Below are 21,511 nucleotides of genomic sequence, written 5' to 3'. Positions count from 1 at the left end.
TATATGATGTGGCATATGCCACCTGGCTGTGCTGTCTTGGAGCATTTCGAGAAGTCTTATGTAGCCAAATCTTTAAGCACACCTGCCAAGTATAGAATCACATGACAGAGAGTGACATTGAAATTCTCCCCCTAAAAGAACGAACACACACACACACTCTTAGGATAACAGATAACCAAACCAAATTCCTTACATAACATTTTAAAATAAAAGAACATCAATTATACACACACACATACACCACAAATTTTCAATAAATAAATAAATAGGGATCTATCTTGCTCTTGTTAAGATTTCTCTACTTTTGTCTAAAGAAATGACCAGTCGAAACAGAAGTACATGCCACACTTGATAACCAAATTGGGTCCCAAATAATGGATATGCAAAGTTTATTTTATCCCCTTCCAAATTTGGAAGTGCATTGTTTATAGTCTCAGAATTTACCAAATTGTCTCATTTTTCCTGATAGTAAATTGGGAATAAAAATATTCAGGTGACAACCATGTGGAAATTTTTTTCTGAAATGAGTGTTCTCTTTTTTCTTTGAAATCCGAATGTAGGGTTTAGGCCATAAGAAAGCATAGTGATCAATCAATTTTGACCTTTTCTTATTTTTCTATCACCTTTTTTGAACCAAAATGAACAATTAAATAAAACACCAAATTACTTTGAACGAGGCAGTGGCAGCAAGACAAATTCCAGATGAAACCGTGTTTTCAGGACCTATGTATATATGAGTGTCATTATGAAGACTGGTCCAGGGCCCAGCCAGGGCTGAGCTACCAGGATAAGGTAGGGATGTGCAAGCTGAAAAAACGTGGGAGCTGACTTGGGTCTCTATATGAACACAGGGTAAAATAAAGCAAAGGTATCCTTTGCAAATATTCTTTGTTTAATTATGGGAATTTTTTTTTAATTCCACAATTTTAAAAGATGGGTAATCTTAGAATAAAGAGTTCTAAAATGTTTCTGTCCATATAATAATTAATTACAAAAGGTCTTACGGTTTAACATATAAATTGTACATGCTTTATTTATATAACCATTGTATATTTTTAGATAGAATAAAAACAAATATTTAATTAAGTATGTTGATTTTATTGTCTCAAGTATGTCTGTTTTGGCTTAGAGTAAGGACATTCTTAATATACTACATCTGCTATAACAATATTTTTCTGCTCATGCTTAAAGGAGCTTTTACTGATCAATATTGAATTAATATAACAAAATGATTGAATAACAAAGCCATATACAGATATTAATGTTAATTATTTGTATTATCATTAAGTCCACATAAAATTAGCTCTTTCTGGAGAGTTCCATTCCATAATTTATAAAATTGTGAAATGTCTTAAAATAAGAAAATACACTTATGCAAGGATGACTAATTATTGAGCACCAAGTATACATAATTTTCTTCAATGCCAGCTGCCAAAGACTCATATTTAGAAATATTCAGGGTTATTAAAGTATTTATTATATGAAATCACATTTAATAGCTCACGATATTTTCAGATGAATTTAAATAAAATTCTTTATCTGTAGTCTCCTTTTTTTAATATAGATATTCATGAATAAACTTAAAATTCCATATCACAATAGTTAAGGGGGAGGGACCTAGATTGAAACATAGTTTTAAAATCAGGCTTGAAAAGTTAGATTTTGTACAACTTTGTTAATTTCTCTACATTCCAGTGACCTCATATCCATAAAATGAGAAAACAGTAACTCACTACTAATCTGAGTTATGTTTATTAAAGCATACAGTGCATCAGTAAGTGACTATATGGCACAGAATGTGCACATAAATCTTTATTTTATCATAGTTATTTTGTGCACTTTTACCTTAAGAACTAAAATATGATACTGAAAAAGTTACATCATGACTCACCAAGGTATTCCATTAGAATAAACTACTTTGGTATATTTTTCTCTAAGTATTCAGTGGGCAAAAGAATTTAATTTGAACTAGTCACAATTGATTTGCTTGCACTTCACAAGCTAGAACTTCTACATTTTGTTTCTTGCAGCACCTGTTATGTGCACACTCATGGAACCTCTATCAGTGGCCCACAAAGGGAATTAATTACAAAGACAAAAAAGAATAATCCTAGAAATGTTATGAATTCAGCCACAAAGACTTTAAAAAAGTATATGTAGACACTACAGTTTTGTTGCATTTTTCAGAGTGACATTTAAAGCTTATTGTGTGATTTGGGGAGATATAATATGCACTTAAAATATTTTTTGAAAAAATGGAAATGATGTATGCAAATGTACAATCTTATTTTCTAAGTAAAAGATAAATCATGTGCACATCAATTAAATAAAATTTTCCTGGAAATTTGTATATTGAGCAAGTCAATCAGCAGCTGGATTAACCATTTAAGTCAATAACAGTCTAAACTGATAAACCAGAAAAAGAGCACAGAAGGGAGTTTAGAAGGATAAACCAAGAGACTCTGAAAAAAAAACGTTGAAAGCTATTTTGAACATTATATGTAGGTCTGGATAAATAGACCAAGTTAGACAGAAAGCAATGGGAGAGGAACCTTGCTTCTAGAAACTTAAGATCAAAGCAAGGATTAGAATATTTGGAAGAATTCACTAGGAGGAGTAGAGGATTCTGGGATGATTCTGGGAACCCAGCTTTCTTCCTACCATTGAGAATTCCAAGCTCTCTCCCTTGCCTAGTCCAAGGACCACTGAGATTTGAAGGCATATAGGTGCAAAGAAAGCTGTTTTTGTTCTGCAGTATAGTCAAGGTAGAGGGAACTGGTACTTTGCTTTCTCCTCCATGGTCTGGGTGAATTTGGGGACACCACAGTGTTTCCTTAAGATCAGTAAGAAAATGAAGGAGACCATCCAAGGACTGTGAATGTTTGAGGGGTTGCAAAATAAGGAGAATACACAATGTTCCATAGCCTTATGAGAGCAGGACAGAAAAATTTTCTTTGATCTTCTTAGAGTCCCTGACTGGGTCTGAAAATTAAACTGACAAAGAGATTAACAGGAGAAAAGCATACACATTTTAATGAATTTTTACATGTACCTGGGAGCCCACACAAGAAAATGAAGACCTAAAGAAGTGACCAGAACAGAAAGCTTTTATACCCTTTAGACAAAGAAATAATAGTTTGCAAATAATTGGCACAACAAAGGGGTTTGGACTACGGGCAGTAAATAGTGAAGAAGTAACGTTATATAGTTTTCTCAGCCTTAAATACCCTGCCTCTGGTGATAAGGGTGTCCTATTCTTCTGGTACAGAGAGAGTACTTTTCACATGAGAGATGCATCTCCTACTTTCAGGGGGACAAGGAAGAGTCAGAGTGCCCTGGCATGGGCTGTTCCCTAAGCACATTTAATTCAGAATAATCAGTATGCCAAATGATATATTTTGGAGTGACATATTCTGCTACTTTGCATAAATGTTGGCTAATATAAGAAAGTATTCACACTCTCTACCGAAGAATTGTCACCATACAGGGTAAGGAAAGAACCAAACCTGAGCCCCAGTGAGCCAACTCACTCAACAAAGAACAGCAACAGCATGTCTAAACAGGTCTCGTAGCTACAGAGAAGACCTGTTACAAGTTCAGCATATTATAGCAGGAAGGAAAGGATGATTAAAAGCAAAACCAAACAAAAATATCATGTAAGGTCATTCTGAAGGTTGAACAGACAAAAACCTCTATTAATTTTTAAATATGACATCCATGTAGTAAAAGAAGATGATGATCATCCCAAATTAGTGGCTTGACAATAGAAAAAATATTGCCAAGAGCAGAGGAAAAATATAAAGGGATACAACATAAGAAAAATTAAAAAAACATGAAAAGGATATCCAGCACACTCAACGTGAAAATAATATTTTAGTAGGAAGAGAAAAGAACAGATAGATAATGATAGATAATAATTAAACAAATAAAGGAAGGGAATCTACCGGAGGTTTAGGAAGGATCCTCTCTGGATATGAATGCACCTATCAGGTTCTAAGGAGGATTAATGAAAAATATGTACCTGGTTATAATGTAACAAATTTTTGAATTTTGTAGATGAAGCTAAAATTCAAGTTACTAGAACATACTAAAATGTTATGCTCTTGTTAATAATAAAGTGTTACATACACAAGAAAAAGGACTGGCATTGAATTTCTAATCTGTAATATATGAAACTTGAAGAGGGCAGTATTACATATGTCTAGAGAAAATCATGTTTATATAATCCTATGTCAACTGACTATGGTCAACATCTCACAGGCAGTTGATTGATAATGGACAATAATATGTTGTATTCTATCTGAGTGAGATGATGGAGGAAATACTTAAACCAAATAAGAAATAATTCAAAATAAAAAAAGCCATGCTTAAAGAACAGTTGAAACAGAAGGAACACACTAAACCATAAGAAAACTTTTAAATATAATCAAGAACTAAAATTTTTAACTCACTCAGACAGAAATGGGGGCATTCTAAAAGTCCCATAGTAGGGGCAGAGCAGGGGAGACAGGCTAAGTGTAGGCGTTTTTTTTTCTGTATCATTAATCTACAATTACATGAGGAACATTATGTTTACTACACTCCCCACATCACCAAGTCCCCACCACAAACCTCATTACAGTCACTGTAAATCAGCTTAGTAAGGTGCTATAGTATCACTACTTGTCTTCTGTGTGTTGTACAGCCCTCCCCATGGCACCTACTCCTACATTATGTCTGCTAATAGTAATGACCAGCCTTTTTTTCCCTTTATCTGTTCCTTCCCACCCCTCCTCCCCAGTCCCTTTCCCTTTGGTAACTGTTAGTCCATTCTTGGGTTCTGTGAGTCTGCTGCTGTTTTGTTCCTTAATTTTTTTTCTTTGCTCTTATACTCCACAAAGAGTGAAATAATCTGACACTTGTCTTTCTCCACCTGGCTTATTTCACTGAGCATAATACCCTCTAACTCCATCCATGTTGTTGCAAATGGTAGGATTTGTTTTCTTCTTATGGCTGAATAATATTCCATTGTGTATATGTACCACATCTTCTTTATCTATTCATCTACTGATGGGCACTTAGGTTGCTTCCATTTCTTGGCTATTGTAAATAGTGCTGCGATAAACATAGTGGTACATCTGTCTTTTTTTAACTTGAGTGCTGCGTTCTTAGGGTAAATTCCTAGGAGTGGAATTCCTGGGTCAAATGGTATTTCTATTTTGAGCTCTTTGAGGAACCTCCATACTGCTTTCCACAATGGTTGAACTAATTTACATTCCACCAGCAGTGTAAGAGGGTTCCCCTTTCTCCACAACCTCGCCAACATTTGTTGCTGTTTGTCTTTTGGATGGTAGAGATCCTTACTGGTGTGAGGTGATATCTCACTGTGGTTTTAATTGCATTTCTCTGATGACTAGCGATGTGGAGTATCTTTTCAGGTGTCTGTTGGCCATCTGAATTTCTTCTTTGGAGAAGTTTCTGTTCAGCCTCTCTGCCCATTTTTTAATTGGATTGTTCGCTTTATGTTTGTTGAGGTGCATGAGTGCTTTATATATTTTGGGTGTCAACCCTTTATCAGATCTGTCATTTATGAATATATTCTCCCATACTGTAGGATGACTTTTTGTTCTATTGGTGGTATCCTTTGCTGTACAGAAGCTTTTCAGCTTGATATAGTCCCACTTGTTCATTTGTGCTTCTGTTTCCCTTACCCAGGGAGATATGTTCATGAGGAAGTTGCTCATGTTTATGTCCAAGAGATTTGCCTATGTTTTTTTCTAAGAGTTTTATGGTTTCATGACTTACATTCAGGTCTTTGATCCATTTCAAATTTACTTTTGTGTGTGGGGGTTAGACAATGATCCAGTTTCATTCTCTTACATGTAGCTGTCTAGTTTTGCCAATACCAGCTGTTGAAGAGGCTGTCATTTCTGCATTGTATGTTCATGGTAACCTTTTTTTTATGCCTCATCTTAGTGGGATGGGTCACAGACCATATCGGTGGGGAATCAGTTGCTGTCACAGGGAAATACTTCCTTTTCAAACAAGAGTAGAAAAATATTATCAGGTAAGGTAATAAAATGAAAATTATAGTTAGAATATCCAAATATGTGTGGAAAACATGAAATGAACAGCAACTTGATTAAAAAATGTAAAAGGAAAGGGAATATAGGAAATAAGCAGTAAACATAAAATAAGATGGAAGAAGCATGACAACTATATGCAACCTTTGCCCTGTGTGTGATAGAATTATGATTTCTGTGAAAAGACAGTTGCAGAGTATCTGTTGAAACACAGGTCCTAAGAAACAAGCTTAAAACCAGTAATGGAGAAAGGTAGAAAATGAAGAGGTTATCAAAGAGGTACCTGGGGACAAAAAGAATCACAACCAGGTTTGTTAGCATCATGTATAAACATGCTGTGGTTTAAGGTTAAAGGCATGAAACAGAGTAAAGTATGTTCTTTGATGAAGAAAGGCATAATTTAAAAAGAAGATAAAACAACAGTATGTTTGTATAAATCTAATAGCAGCTAAACTCACAAAGCAGAAATCATTAAAAATGCAAGGAAAGCTTCATCAAAAAGAAGAGAGGAAATCTTAAAGGAACCTCCACTAAATGAGAGGGAAGTAGGCAGAGGATATGGAGATTCCTTTAGGAACCAGCAGCTAATGTATTGAGTCCCAGAGGCTCCATTATGAATAGGGAGGAAGCAGTCAAGATTATCTAGCAGTTCAGATCATCAGTATGAATTCTCTTCATAAAACCACTATAGTGATGCTGGAAATAAAAAGCCAAGGTCCTCAATACCCAGTTGCACAGCATGTCAGGAGCATATATGCCCTGGTAGGCAATGTAGGAAGCTATGCTATCTCCAAAGACTCTGTATCCTTTCTACATATTAGAAAACCCTCTATCTTTCAAAAGGAAAGTATGCAGAAGGATGGATTATGGTATATACCTATCATAGTGAAACAAAATGGAATCACTCAGACATGATATTTCTTCTCATAGTGCTAAGCAGAACTTTAAATTGCACATTATAGTTCTAACTTACCTCCATCTCTACTAAAAGTATACTGTGCACCTTACTAAACAATCTGGAAGATAAAAATCAACATACAAATTTGCAGATGTATGTAGTGAAAGGCATATATCACAAGTAACAGAATACACATTCTTCTCAAGTGCACATGGAACATCCTCTAGGATAGAACATACATTAGGCCATACAATAAGTTTTAGAAAGTTGAATTCATATCAAGCATCTTATCCAACTGTATTCATTATCAATTAAAAGAAGAATATTGGAAAATTCACATATATGTGAAGATTAAACAACATGCTACTGAAAAATTAATGATTCAAAGAAGAAATCAAAAGAGAAATAAAAAAAAACCTTAAGGCAAATGAAAATAGCAATATAATATACCAAAACTATGGGATGCAGGAAAAGCAGTTCTAAGAGGTGAGGTGTATTCATAGGGATAGCTTATTACCTCAATAAAAAGTTCTCAAATAAATAATCTAACTTTATTTCTTAAGGAACTAGAAAAAAAGAACAAATAAATCCCAAAGTTAGTAGAAGGAGGGAAATAAGATTAGAACAGAAATAAATAAAATAGAAACTAAAAAGACAGTAGAAAAGATTGAATGAAACTAAGAGCTGGTTCTTTGAAAAGATAAAATTGATAAACCTTTAGCTAGACTCACCAAGAGAAAAGGAGAGGACTCAGATAAAATCAAATGTGTAAGAGGAGATGTTAAAACTGATAACACAGAAACACAATGATTCATAAGCTATTATGAATAACTATATGCCAACAAAATGGACAAGCTAGAAAAAATGTATAAATTCCTAGAAGCATAAAACCTGAACTATGAAGAAATAGAAAATCTGAATGGACAAATTCCTAATAAGGAAATTGACTCAATAATTAAAAACCTCCCAACAAACAAAATTTCAGGAGCAGATGGCTTCACTGGTAAATTCTGCCAAACATTTTAAAAAGAATGAATACCAATCCTATGCAAATTCTTCAAAAAATATCAAAGAGATTGAGACTCATTCAAACACATTTTATAAGACTATCAGTATTACCCCTATACCAAACTGGTCAAAGACACCACTGGAAAAGAAAATTATAGGCCAATATCCGTGATGAACATAGATGAAAAATCTAAACAAAATATTAACATACCAAATTCAACAGTACATTAAAAGAATCATACAGTATGATCGAGTAGGATTTATTTCAGCTACTCCAATGTGATATACCACTTTAACAAAATGAAGGATAAAAATCATATGAGCATCTCAATAAATGCAGAAAAAGCACTGACAGATTTCAACATCCATGTATAATAAAAACTGTCAACAAAGCAGGTATAGAGGGAACATACTTCAACAATAATAAAAACTATATATGACAAGCCCACAGCTAAAACCATACTCAATTGTAAAAAGCTGAAAGCTTTTATTGTAATATCAGGAACATGACAAGGATGCTTTTTATTCTCAGGATTTATTTCAGCCACACTCAACACTTTTATTTAACATAGTATTGGTAGTCCTAGCCAGAGCAATTAGGCAAAAAAATAAAAGGAATCCAAATAAGAAAGAAAGAAGTAAAACTAACTATTTGCAACTGACACAATATTATATAAAACACCCTAAAGATTCCACCACAAAACTGTTAGAATAAACAAATTCAGTAAAGTGAAGGATGCAAAATCAATATACAAAAATTTGTTATATTTCTATTAATAGCGAAATACTAGACAAATTAAGAAAACTGTCCCATTTACAAATGCACCAAAAAGAATAAAATACCTAGTAATAAATTTAACCAAGGAGGTGAAAGGCCTGTATCCTGAAAACTATACGATATTGAAGAAAGCAATTGAAGACAACACAAATAAGTGAAAAGATATTCTGTGTTTATGGTTTGAAAGAATATTGTTAAAATGTCCATACCACCAAAAGCAGTCTACAGATTCAGTGCAGTCCCAATCCAAATTCTAGTATTTTTCACAGAAACAGAACCACCTTAAAATTTGTATGGAGCCACTACAGACCTGAAATAGCCAAAGCTATCTTGAGAAGGAAGACATCACATTCCCTGACTTCAAACTTTATTGCTAAGCCCTAGTGATCAAAATAATATGGTGTTGGCATAAACAGACACAGAGATCAATGAAACAGAACAGCCCAGAAATAAACCCACACAGATATAGTCAACTGATTTACAATAAAGGAGGCAAGAATATACAATGGGGAAAGGACAGTGTCTTCAATAAATGATTCTGGGAAAACTAGACCATAAGCAAAATAATGAAAATGGATCCCTATATTATATCATATACAAAAACCAACTCAAAATGGTCTAAAGACTTGAACGTAAGACTTGAAATTGTAAATCACCTGGAAAAAACATAGGTGGTAAATTTAACATCAGACTTGGGGATGATTTCTTTTTTTGACTTGACACAAAAAGGAAAGGGAACAAAAGCAAAAGTTAACAAGTAGGATTATATCACTAAAAAGCTACTGCATAGCAAAGGAAACCATCAATGAAATGAAAATACAACCTACTGAATAGGAGAAAATAATGCAAATCATATATTTGATAGGAGGTTGACATCCAAAAAGTATCAAGAACTCATACAACTCAATAGCAAAAATTAAACAATCCCAGTAAAAAATGGATAGAAGATCTGAATAGACATTTTTCCAAAGAACATGCAGATGGGTAACATGTGAATGAAAAGGTGCTGCACATCACTAATTATCAGGGAAATGGAAATCAAAACCACAATGAGATGTAATTTCATACCTGTTAGAATGGCTTGTATCAAAAAGATAGAAATAAAAAATATTGGTGTGGATGTGGATAAAAGAAAATCCTCATGTGTTGTTGGTAGGGCCTCATGTAAATTGGTGCAGCCACACTCTAACTGAAAAGGTACATACTCCCCTATGTCTGTTATAGCATTATGTATAATAGCCAAGACATGGAAGCAACCTAAGTGTCCATCAGTGGCTGATTGGATAAAGAAATATGGTATATACATACAGTGGAATATTATTAAGCCACAGAAAAGGAAATCTTGCATTTGTGACAATATGGATGGACCTTGAGAGTATTATGCTAAGTGAAATAAGTCAGAGAAAGATAAATGCCACATGATCTCTCTTATATGTGAAATGTAGAAGTAAAAAAACCTGAGCTCATAGCTACAGAGAACAGACTGGTGGCTGCCAAGGCAGGGGTGGGAAGTGGGTGAAATGGGTGAAGCTTGTCAAAGGTACAAGCTTCCACTTATAAAATAAGCCATGAGGATGTAATATATAGTATGGTAACCATAGTTAATAGTACTATATTGTATATTTTAGAGTTGCTAAGAGAGATCTTAAAAGCTCTCATCACAAGAAAAAAAATTTATAACTAACTGCGGTGATGGATGTTAACTAGACTTATTATGATCATTTTGCATTATATGCAAATATCAAATTACATTGTACACCTGACACTAATATAATGTTATGTAAATTCTATCTCAGTCAAAAAGAAAAAGCAGCAGCCTGCTTAACTGCTCTAAAGAAAAAAGAGATAGATGCAGCAGGTTCTCTTTAGTCTCCTGCCCCTGGTTTGTACACAGGGACACTGTCATTCTAGCAGTCTTCCTCAGAGTTGATGCAGCAGGAACAGATGAGTTCTCAGTATCTACATAACTTGATCATTATGGCTTGCCAAGAAGATTCTGGTCACAGTAAAGTTTAAAACATAAGATCACATTCTGGAAATTATTAGAACAGGAAGGCTATGTCTGCCGTAACAATCCCAGGGAATGCTTTACTTCTTAGCCCCTCTTTCAAGAGAGATTCCTTTTTCTAATTCAGTGTTCACTTCTTCTAGCCCACATCTCTAAGGTTTTCATTAGGCTTCCTTCATATTCACTTAATCACTCATGCCCTCATAGGGATAATATGCTTAATTATAATTTGCTAAATTATCTTAGAAATATTTTATACTAGGAACTCAATCATTCTTATAGTAAATTTTGCAGACCAAAGAACAATTATTAATTCAAAGGTACTTTTATTCTAATATGCTTTATATTATCAATACCTAGATCAAAGTTTGGAAGATAGCAGGTGCTCAATAAAAATTTGTGCACAATTAGGAATATTTAATTTTATTCAAAAAAATCTGTCACTTGCTCTTTTGGTCCCATGCTCTTGCGTGAGGTAATTTCAAAGGTAACATTACTGATTCCTAAGAATATGAATTCTATGAAAATAAGAATTCTATCTGCTTTTTCAGAGCTTTAGCTCCAGTATTAACAGCAGTGTCCAGCATAGGTAGGACTTTCAGAAATGTTTGCTGAATCAGGTGGAAATACTTATATTCACAAATATAAGAAATATAGCAAAAATAGGAGTCATGCACCCAGCTCTCAGATGTGTCCATACTTGCTCCAGTTTGTCAAAATAATTATAGTGCTGCCCCCTCTGCTCTTCCTTCTTCCCCAGACTTGCTCTTGAATGTATGTGTAGCATATGTTTTTTTGTTTTTTTGTTTTTTTTGAGAGGGCATCTCTCATATTTATTGATCAAATGGTTGTTAACAACAATAAAATTCTGTATAGGGGGGTCAATGCTCAATGCACAATCATTAATCCATCTCAAGCCTAATTCTCGTCAGTCTCCAATCTTCTGAAGCATAACGAACAAGTTCTTACATGGTGAATGAATTCTTACATAGTGAATAAATTCTTACATGGTGAACAGTACAAGGGCATTCATCACAGAAACTTTTGGTTTTGATCACGCATTATGAACTATAACATTCAGGTTAAATATGAATATTCATTTGATTTTATACTTGATTTATATGTGGATCCCACATTTCTCCCTTTATTATTATTATTTTTATTTTTAATAAAATGCTGAAGTGGTAGGTAGATGCAAGATAAAGGTAGAAAACATAGTTTAGTGCTGTAAGAGGGCAAATGTAGATGATCAGGTGTGTGCCTATGGACTAAGTATTAATCATATGTTTTTATATATTTAAAATAACTATATTTAGCCCCAGAAGATGACTGGTTAGCCAGAGACGGGTAAGATTCCTCAAGGGAGGAACAACCTGAGACAGGCACAGTCGCAGGGGGGCCATCAGGTGAGAAAATGGGGATCAACAGAGGTGAGGCTTAGAACCCCCCGCCCCCCCTTTCTGAGAGAAATCTTCTGCATACGTGGATGTTTTATTGCCCTTGTCTAGCTTGGATTAACACATAGTCTACAGGCACACACCTGAACATCTACATTTGCTCTCTTACAACACTAAACTATGTTTTCTACCTTTATCTTGTATCTACCTACCACTTCAGCATTTTATTAAAAATAATAATAATAAAGAGAGAAATGTGGTATCCACATATAAATCAAGTATAAAAATCAAATGAATATTCATATTTGAACTGACTGTTTATAGTTCATAATGCATGATCAAAACCAAAAGCCTCTGTGATGACTGCCCTTGTACTGTTCACCATGTAACTTATTCACTATGTAAGAATTTGTTCTCCATGTAAGAACTTGTTCGTTATGCTTGGTGTGGATTAATGATTGTGCATTGAGCATTGACCCCCCTATACAGAATTTTATTGTGGTTAACAACCATTTGATCAATAAATATGGGAGATGCCCTCACCAAAAAAAAAAAAGTACACACTTCCAATTATAAAATAAATGTAACTGGGATGTAATGTATAGCATAAGGAATATAGTCAAAATAATGTAACAACTTGGTATGGTAATAACTGGTACCTAGAATTATCATGTATATAAATGTTAAATCACTGTGTTGTACACCTGAAACTAATGTAATACTGTGTGTCAACTACCCTTCAATAAAAATAAAATAAAATAAAATAAAATAAAATAACTATATTTAATATTATAGTATTCCTGTATTTCAGTTATATTTATATATTGAAATGCTTTCTATTTTAGGAAAATTGAGATTTTATTCTAAGATAATAAGCATTTCATTTTAAGAGTGTAAGGATATGGCAATACTTAAAAGAATATTTTTCCCTTTACCCATAACTCAAAATAACTTTGGTCTTCTTTAACAATTCAGAAAAACTCTGTAGCCCCAGTCCCCCTGCCTTTATTTATTTTACCTTCCTTTTTTGTCTGATCTTAGAATGTGAATCATAAAGGCACAAAAGAAAAAGTTCATGAGGGGAACTTGGAGAAGAAAGGGGAAATGACCACATTTATATTTTGATCTCATCACAGCATCTACCAGAGACTGCTGAAACAGAGACCACATTTTAAAATGATCCTCACCATTCACTAACCAGTATATGGATATTGTATACAAGATTTACATTTATGCTTTTTCAATCAAATAATTGTCCTTTGTAGTTGTCCCTAGCCTTAGACACTATATTAGAAATTGAACAATTATCACTTGACAAGGATCCTTGCTTTAGAGAGCTTACTGTCTGGTGGAGGAAAAAAAATGAGACAAAAAATCATTTGAAATACATATATTAAAATATAGGAAATCTGGGCTGCCATATGGCAGGAATGAAAGGCATTGAAAATTCCATGGTCTAACAGGGTCATGAAAGACTTCCCAGAGACAGTTGCCTTTAAGCAAAGGTTAAGAAGGGGTGAGAAGAATACACCCAGTATGGGGAGGTAAAGTGTAGAAAGAACCTGGTGTTTTCAGAGGGGGAAACAATTCTGCATGACAAGTTACAAAGGGAAGAATGGCAAGGGGTGCAGATGAACAGACAGACATGATGGGGAATAGGAAGATGTAGGAACATTTTTTTGAAGTGGAAAAACATTGTCTTAGTTTAAGCTACTCTAGCATATATAAGGTACTAGGTGGCTCAGTCAACAAAATATTTATTTCTGACAGTTCTGGAGGCTGGAAAGTCCAGTAGCAAGAGGGCAGCCAATTCAGTTCCTAGTGAGAACTCTCTTCCTGGTTTGCAAATGGCTGCCTACGTACTGTATCTTCACGTGGTGTAGAGAGTGTGCTCTGGTCTCTTCATCCCTTTATAAGGGCACAGTATTAAGGTTCTCTAGAGAAACAAAACTACTAGGATATATTTATACAAAGAGATTGTTTTATAAGGAATTGGCCCACACAGTTATTGAGGCTAAGAAGTCTCACTGTCTGCAAACTGGAGACATAGGAGAACTGGCTAATGTAATTCAGTTTTAAATCAGAAGGCCTGAGAACTGCTAGTGACACAGGCAGGGGAAAGCCGATGTCTCAGCTCAAGCAACCAGGCAGGAAGGGCTGAATTCCTCCTTTCTCTGTCCTTTTGTTCTATCCAAGCCATCAACGGATTGAAGGATGTCCCCCCACATGGCAGAGGGCAAACTCCCTACTGAGTCCACTGATTTAAATGCTAATTTCATTCAGAAATATCCCCACAAACACACCCAAAAATAAAACTTAGCCAAATTCAAATTGATACATAAAACTAACCATCACAAATCTATCCCTTGTCAAGTTGGCTCCCATATGTCCTTAAACCATACTTTATTTTCAAATAAAGTCAGTAACAAAGCCTAACATGGTACAATTATTCTTTGTACAACGAGAAGTGCACTAACTCCTTCCCTCCCCCAAGGAGAGGAGTTGAAGTCTCTGAGTGATGTCTGTTCTTCTTGGTATCTTGTACTTTGAGCAATCTGATACATAAAATCAGTATGTCCTATGTTACATGGTAATGGAATACAACAGGAAAGAAAAATATGTATACCTATACACATACATGTGCATATGTGTAGTCATAACAAAATAAGGAGGAAGTACTTATGACAATAACAGTCTTTATTTATTTAATTGGTCATGTGGTGGTAGCTAGTGTTTATAACTACTTTATTCCACTGTCCATTCTGTATTCCCTTTGCCTTTAGTAAGCACCTCAGCAGGCCTATGTTTTTACCTGATAGGGCGACTCATACCTTCATTTCTTAAAGTTCTGGACCACTATTAATTCTGCTGGCATTGGAAAACTGTAGTTTGCTATCATCTTTAATCACAGGGCATGGCAATACTAAGAGACACTCTAAGGGATCTCCCATATTCCAGACATGCTCTTCCTTACTTCTACTGTGGAGCAGCAGTCCAATTTCCTCTTGTTTGTAAGGATCAGTCACCCAAGCCAGCACAGTAACTCACTACATGTTCTGTTGATTCACAGGCATGAGGGATCCAAAATGGCTGGTGGCAGTCTTAAATTTCAGTTCAATGAAATTGTTGTTTGTTCCAGTAGAAGCATAATTCCTCTTGGAACTAAGACCTTGGGCTAGCAGAGCATAAAGTCATGGGAACAGGAAGCAAAAATTTTGCTAGTGGATAACTGTGGGTAATAATGAATGGCACCATTCCCATTTCAACCCCTTGATTGCTGGGCCATAAATCCTGGCTATCAGAGAAGCAGCAACATATAGTGGACACTGATTCACAGTGTGTACAACTTTCTGGATAATCTTGCCCCAGACATACAGGGCATTGCCACATGGCTGGCATTGTAGCAGTTTTCTAGAGGCTATTCTACCCTTCTCTCAGGCCAGCTGTTTCAGGATGGTAGGGAACATGGTAGGACCAGTGAACTCCATAAGCACTGGCACACTGCCACACTTCTTTTGCTCTGGAATGAGATCCTTGACCAGAAGCAATGCTGTATGGAATACCATGACAGTGGACAAGGCATTCTGTGTGTCCATGGCTGGTAGTTCTAGCAGAAGCATTGTGTGCATGGAAGGCAAATCTGTACTAAAAAAAAAAAATTGTCCATCCAATATAGAACAAAACACTGTCCATTTGACGATGGAAGTAGTCTAGTGTAAACAACTTGTCACTACGTAGCTTGCTGATCAATAGGTCAGCTGAAGCCAGGCCAGCCCTGGTGAATTGAAGTGCAAGTCACTGAGCCTGTACATAGGGCTCCATCCCTGCTGTCACGGCCGCATTTTCATGAGCCTGTTTGACAACTGCAGGGCTGGCTGGGGAGAGAGGCTGACTGGTATACACAGAATGGATGATCTTGTTCATTATTAAAATCTTCCTCTACTGAAGTCATCCTTTTTGTGAGAATTCACATGGGATACAAATATTTCTTTTTTCTTTTTTTGCCTATTTAGAGAGGTCTATCAATGTATCTTTTCCCCAATTTTGTAATCAAGTTTCCACCATGGTCCTCCCAAGTTCATGACTAATCTAGCCAAACCATTAGCCATAGCCAATGAATCTCTATAACCACACATCTGGCCATTTTTCCTCCCAAGCAGACTGAACAACCAGGTTTACTATCTTCAGTTCTTCCCACAGGGAGGTTTTCTCTTCACCACTGTTCTTGAAGGTTGTTCCAGATAGAGGATGTGGCACTACAGCTTTCCACTTTGGGATGGTGCCTTCATATCATCCAGAACCATCTGTAAACCAGACCTGAGTCTTCTCTTCCTTTGTCAACTGATCAGTTGCAGGGAACTCCCCTGCGAGGCTACACGTGCAAGCTGATAGAAAGAAGGCAGTATAGCAGGAGTAGGGACCAGAGGCATTTGGTCCTCTTCATGAATTTACTGTGTCTTCAGAGCCTGATCAAGCACATATGACTTCATTTGATAATGGAGTGTTACTCTGCATGCCCAACTTAATGACTTGGTGGGAAAGATAGCAACTGTTTACAGCTCAAATCTCATGGTAACTTAGTGGTCCATGGTCAAGCAATCAGTCTCTACTAAGGTCCAGTAACAGGCCAAAAACTTTCTTAAAAGGAGAGTAATCATCTGCAGAAGATGGCAGGGCTTTGTTCCAAAAGCCTAAGATCTAGAGAAAAGAAAAAATAAACAAAACAAATGAATAAACAAAACAAAAGCCAAAGATCTTTCACTGTGATTCACCTCCAGGTGCTTGCCAAAGTCTCCAGAGAACATCTCCGTCTGTGACTGACACTTCAAACATCATTGAATTTGTCAATCATATAATCTAGATCATATGAGCAGGCCAGTTTGCACAGCTTACATCTATTGAAGAGCCTTTTCTTATTTGGTTCCTCATTCAAAACTAACAGCTCCTTGGATCATTCAGTAAATAGGTTGAAGAACACACCCAAATGAAAAATATTTTGTCTCCAAAATCCAAAGGGGCCCACGAGGCATTGCACCTCTATTTTAGTTGCAGGGGGAGCCAGATAAAACAATTTAGCCTTCACCTTAGAGGGGATATCTTGACATGTGCCCACACCAACAGACCCTTGAAACTTCACTGAAGTAGTAGAAATATCCAAACCTAAAACCTAAATTTTAGTCTGATTTCTTTCCAACCTTCTGGCATGCAAATATCTAACCAATAAGTCTAGAGTACTTGCTATTTCGTGCTGGTTAGGTCCAATCACCATAATGTCATCGATGTAATGGACCAGTGTGATAGCTTGTGGAAGGGAAAGGTGATCAGGTCCCTGTAAACTAAATTATGTTGTCAACCTAGGGAGCTGTTATACCCTTAAGGTTGGACAGTGAAGGTATATTGCTGGTCTTACCAGTCAAAGCAAATTGCTTCTGGTGGGTCTTAAGGACAGGGATGGGAGAAAAAGACATTTATCAGATCAATAGCTGCATAGCAAGGATTGTGTTTATTTGCTCAAGCAATGAAATCACATCTGGCACAATACCCACAATTGGAGTCATAACATGGTTAAGATTAAGATACTACTCTTACCATTCTCCAAGAGTCATCCATCTTCTGCACAGGTTGAATAGGCAAACTGAATGGACATGCAGCAGGAATCACCACCCCTGCATCCTTCAAGTCCTTAGTGGTGGAAATCATATCTTCAATGCTTCCAGGAATGTGGCCTTGCATTTATTATTTTCCTAGGTAGAGGCAGCTCTAGTAGCTCCTACCTCGACTTTTCCACCATAATAGCTCTCAACCCACAGTCAGGGAAACAATGTAGGGATTCTGTGAGGTGCTCTATATATGTCTTCTATTCATGAATCTGGAACTGGGGAAATTACAGGGTGGGTTCAGGGACCCAGCGGGCTAACTGTGAGACCTGATGTGAACTGAAATTCCATGGATCATCCAACTTCTGTAAATCCTTACTCTGAATGGTGGACTATAGTGATGTTTGAAGCCTTCTTAAATTAGTGTCATTTCAAAGCCATTGTCCAGACCTGAAGTTCTGGGTCTTTCCTTTCCCTAATACAAAATTATTATGACTAAAGGCCATAGGTCCCTTTGGGGAAGGCTAAAAGGAAGATTAGCATTACATATTTTTAATAGGGTACTAGGTCCTTCCTCAAGGCCTTCCCTACATTAAAGTAATTCTAGGTCTGTAAATGGTTCACGTCTGGGAATTGATTGAGGAGCTGTAAAAGTTTTATGATTCGGGTTGTATATTTTGTTCATTTGACCTAGAACTTTTATGCTTCTACAGATAAAGAATTTAGTAGGCTTCCTGTTCCTGTCTCACTCCACGAATACCATGACCAGTTTGCTAATGCCATAGAGCTATACAAATCATACGATTTTGACTGCTGCTTTGACTCTGCCATCGATTATAGCAACCAGGCCCACCTTGCTTTTGGTGACTAAATGATGCCATTTGGCTCCTGCCCCTCCAGATCCAATTTACTCCTAAAGTATTTAGGTTTCTCAACTGAGTGGCTTCAGTTCCTAATCTAAGATCTGGCCTGTAGAAAATAGCAATCAGAGAGCACTTGAAGTATACTGGGCCTCCCCTCACAAATTTCACACAGTATTCATAAATGATGTCTTGTGGACCTTCTCAATATGGGTAAGTAGGTCTTAAATAATAAAGCCACTCTAACAATCCACTATCCCTAATACTTTGAATCCCTTCCTCTACATTAAACCAAGGCTTGCTGGGTGTTTTCTGTTGGCTCACGGTGGGCCATCTTTTGGTCCATATTTCAGCCAACCAGCTAAGCAAACTGAGGTCTGCAATGTTAAATTCAGAATTTCTACCTAGTGAGTCCATATACTTAGTGAGTTCAGCCTGAACTTACTTTATGTTCCTTCCACCATTATCCCACAGCCTTTGCATCCATTCCTATACTTGTCCACCAGATTTCTGTCTGTATAAATCAGAAAAGTAATTCCTTTAGAGTGTAGCATACCTCCTCCTAGGGGACACTTTGTAGCTCACTTTTAGGGGCCTGCTGCAACTTGAGTCTAGTCATAGGTCTAAAAATGAAGAGGAGTAGGAGGGGAGGGTTCTGAGGACAAGCAACATTGTCTTGCCTGGTCCCTGCCTTAGGGGAAGCCCCCCGTTTCCTTATCCTTTTGGACAGGTGGGAAGGCCAAGCCCACAGTGGGGTAGCAATCAATGTCACTATGGTGGGATGCTTCTGCCACTGGGGGTTGAGTTGGGAAGGCCATGTCTGTCCGTTGGAGGTAGGACGGCTAATTCCCCTGGGGAGACCTCTTCCACAAAGATGGCTCATCAGAATTCAGGGGCTCTATGACCCTCTCTTCACTGGAGCTTTTCCACACATCCCCGTTCTACTTATAAGACCTATTCTTTCTTAATTGATGCCCTCACTTTATCAGTAGACACACTTTAAGGAACAGGAGATCACCTTATGCCTCAGGATGAAGCTCTATCTTCAATTTTCAGTACCTTCAGCCCTGTTGCTACAGGAGATAAAGGCATACATAGAAGCTTTGATATCATTTATGCTAAGCTTGAGCTAAGAATTTGAATCCCGGAGCCAATCCTTTCCTCTCACCACTTAGTTCAAGACAGTAAGGGCTATCAAACAAAGTCACTGGATTCATTAGTTTTCAAAAAAAAATGTTCAATAGAATTGGCTAGCTCCTTGTTTCTTTTCAGTGGTTGATTAGGAGTACTTAATACAGATAATTTGTTTATTTCTAGTAATAGTTCATACCATGGACTATCAGTGCTCTTCTTACTGCTAGAAATGGTCATTAGAATCTTTAAACCTAATCAGATTAGAAAGCCAATTCCAGAAACCTCAGAACTAATTCAGAAAACACATCCTTAAAGTCTGTTCTTCTAAATCCACTCCAGTACCAAAATCTGTATTAGTCAGGGTTCTCTCTATATTTATATATATATATAGATAAGTGTATACATACATATAGATAGATATGTTTATAAAGGGATTTATTGTAAGGAATTGGCTCACCTAATTCTGGATGCTGAGAAGATGACTTGCTCTCTGCAAGCTGAAGACTCAGGAAGCAGCGGTGTCAGTACAGGTACAGAGGCCTCAGAACCAGCAGAGCCAGGGATGTAGAGTCCATTCTGGTCGTGAAGACCTTAGAACCAGGAATGCTAAGAGAAGAAGATTGTATCCCTTTTCAAGAATTGGGCAGGAAGGACTAAATTTTTTTCTTCCTCTTCCTTTTTTGTTCTATTCAGGTCCTCAAAGGATTGGAGAATGCTCACTCACATTGGTGAGGGGAATGCTAATGTATTCAGAAATACCCTCACAGACACACCCCAAAATAGTGTTTAACCAAAAATCTGGCACCTAAGATTCATTCAAACTGACTCATAAAAGTAACCACCATAGGTACCAATCCCATCACGGGGGCACCCACGCCACAAACCCATCCAAACCTAGTTACATCCCAAAAGGCCCCACCTCCAAATATCGTCATATTAGGGATTAGATTTTCACCATAACGACTGGTGGCGGGTAAACCCAGATATGCGTCAATAGCAAATGTCGTCAGATGGACCTGTTAGAAAGTCTATTTGTGCTCCAGGTCTGAGCAGAATAACTTGGAAGAAAGCATTTGCTTAGGGTGGTGATAGTGAAGATGAACATACATATATTCAACAAGTGTAGGAGGTAGAATTGACAGTTCTTGGCAATTAACCAGGTTTGGGGAAAGACGAAATTAAATAAAAATCACATGTATGGTGAAGGAATATTGCAAGGTATCATGAATAATATATTTGAGATTATTAAACTTCACCTTTTTCCGCAAGCTTCTTTCTTAAAAGTTGTGAGAACCCATGAGTGGGTGGAGTATTTATGCTGAATGTTCCAGCTATACCCCAAATATCTTGATTCTTGTATTTTCTGAAATTTAATGGTATTTTACCTGTATATGTTAACATACTAAACAATATTTCGAGATAACAAGCAGCCAAAAAAGTGCCTCAGTTTTCTCCCAGAAGAAATCATTCAGCAAGAAATAGCAGATCAAAGGGAAACACACACTGAGACAGAAAAGTGTAATAAAAGTATCCATAGCTTCCCAAATCTAATTATTTTTCAACAGTTCTCCCACAGAGAAAAACATAGTCAGCAGAGATCACCTATATGGGCAAAAGAATTTTTTTCAAGAAAAAAAGACATTAAAATTATTGAGCACCTACCTGTGTCAGAAACTGTGTTAAATCAACATTGTCACCTTTTATCTCCATAAGACCCCATTAGGTGCTTTTATTTTAAAGATTTTAAAAAACCAAGGTCTGTAGAGTTA

This window comes from Manis javanica, chromosome 3 (assembly GCF_040802235.1).
Source record: "Manis javanica isolate MJ-LG chromosome 3, MJ_LKY, whole genome shotgun sequence".
NCBI classification, from domain to species: Eukaryota; Metazoa; Chordata; class Mammalia; order Pholidota; family Manidae; genus Manis; species Manis javanica.
Note: the sequence above shows the minus strand (reverse complement) of the source record.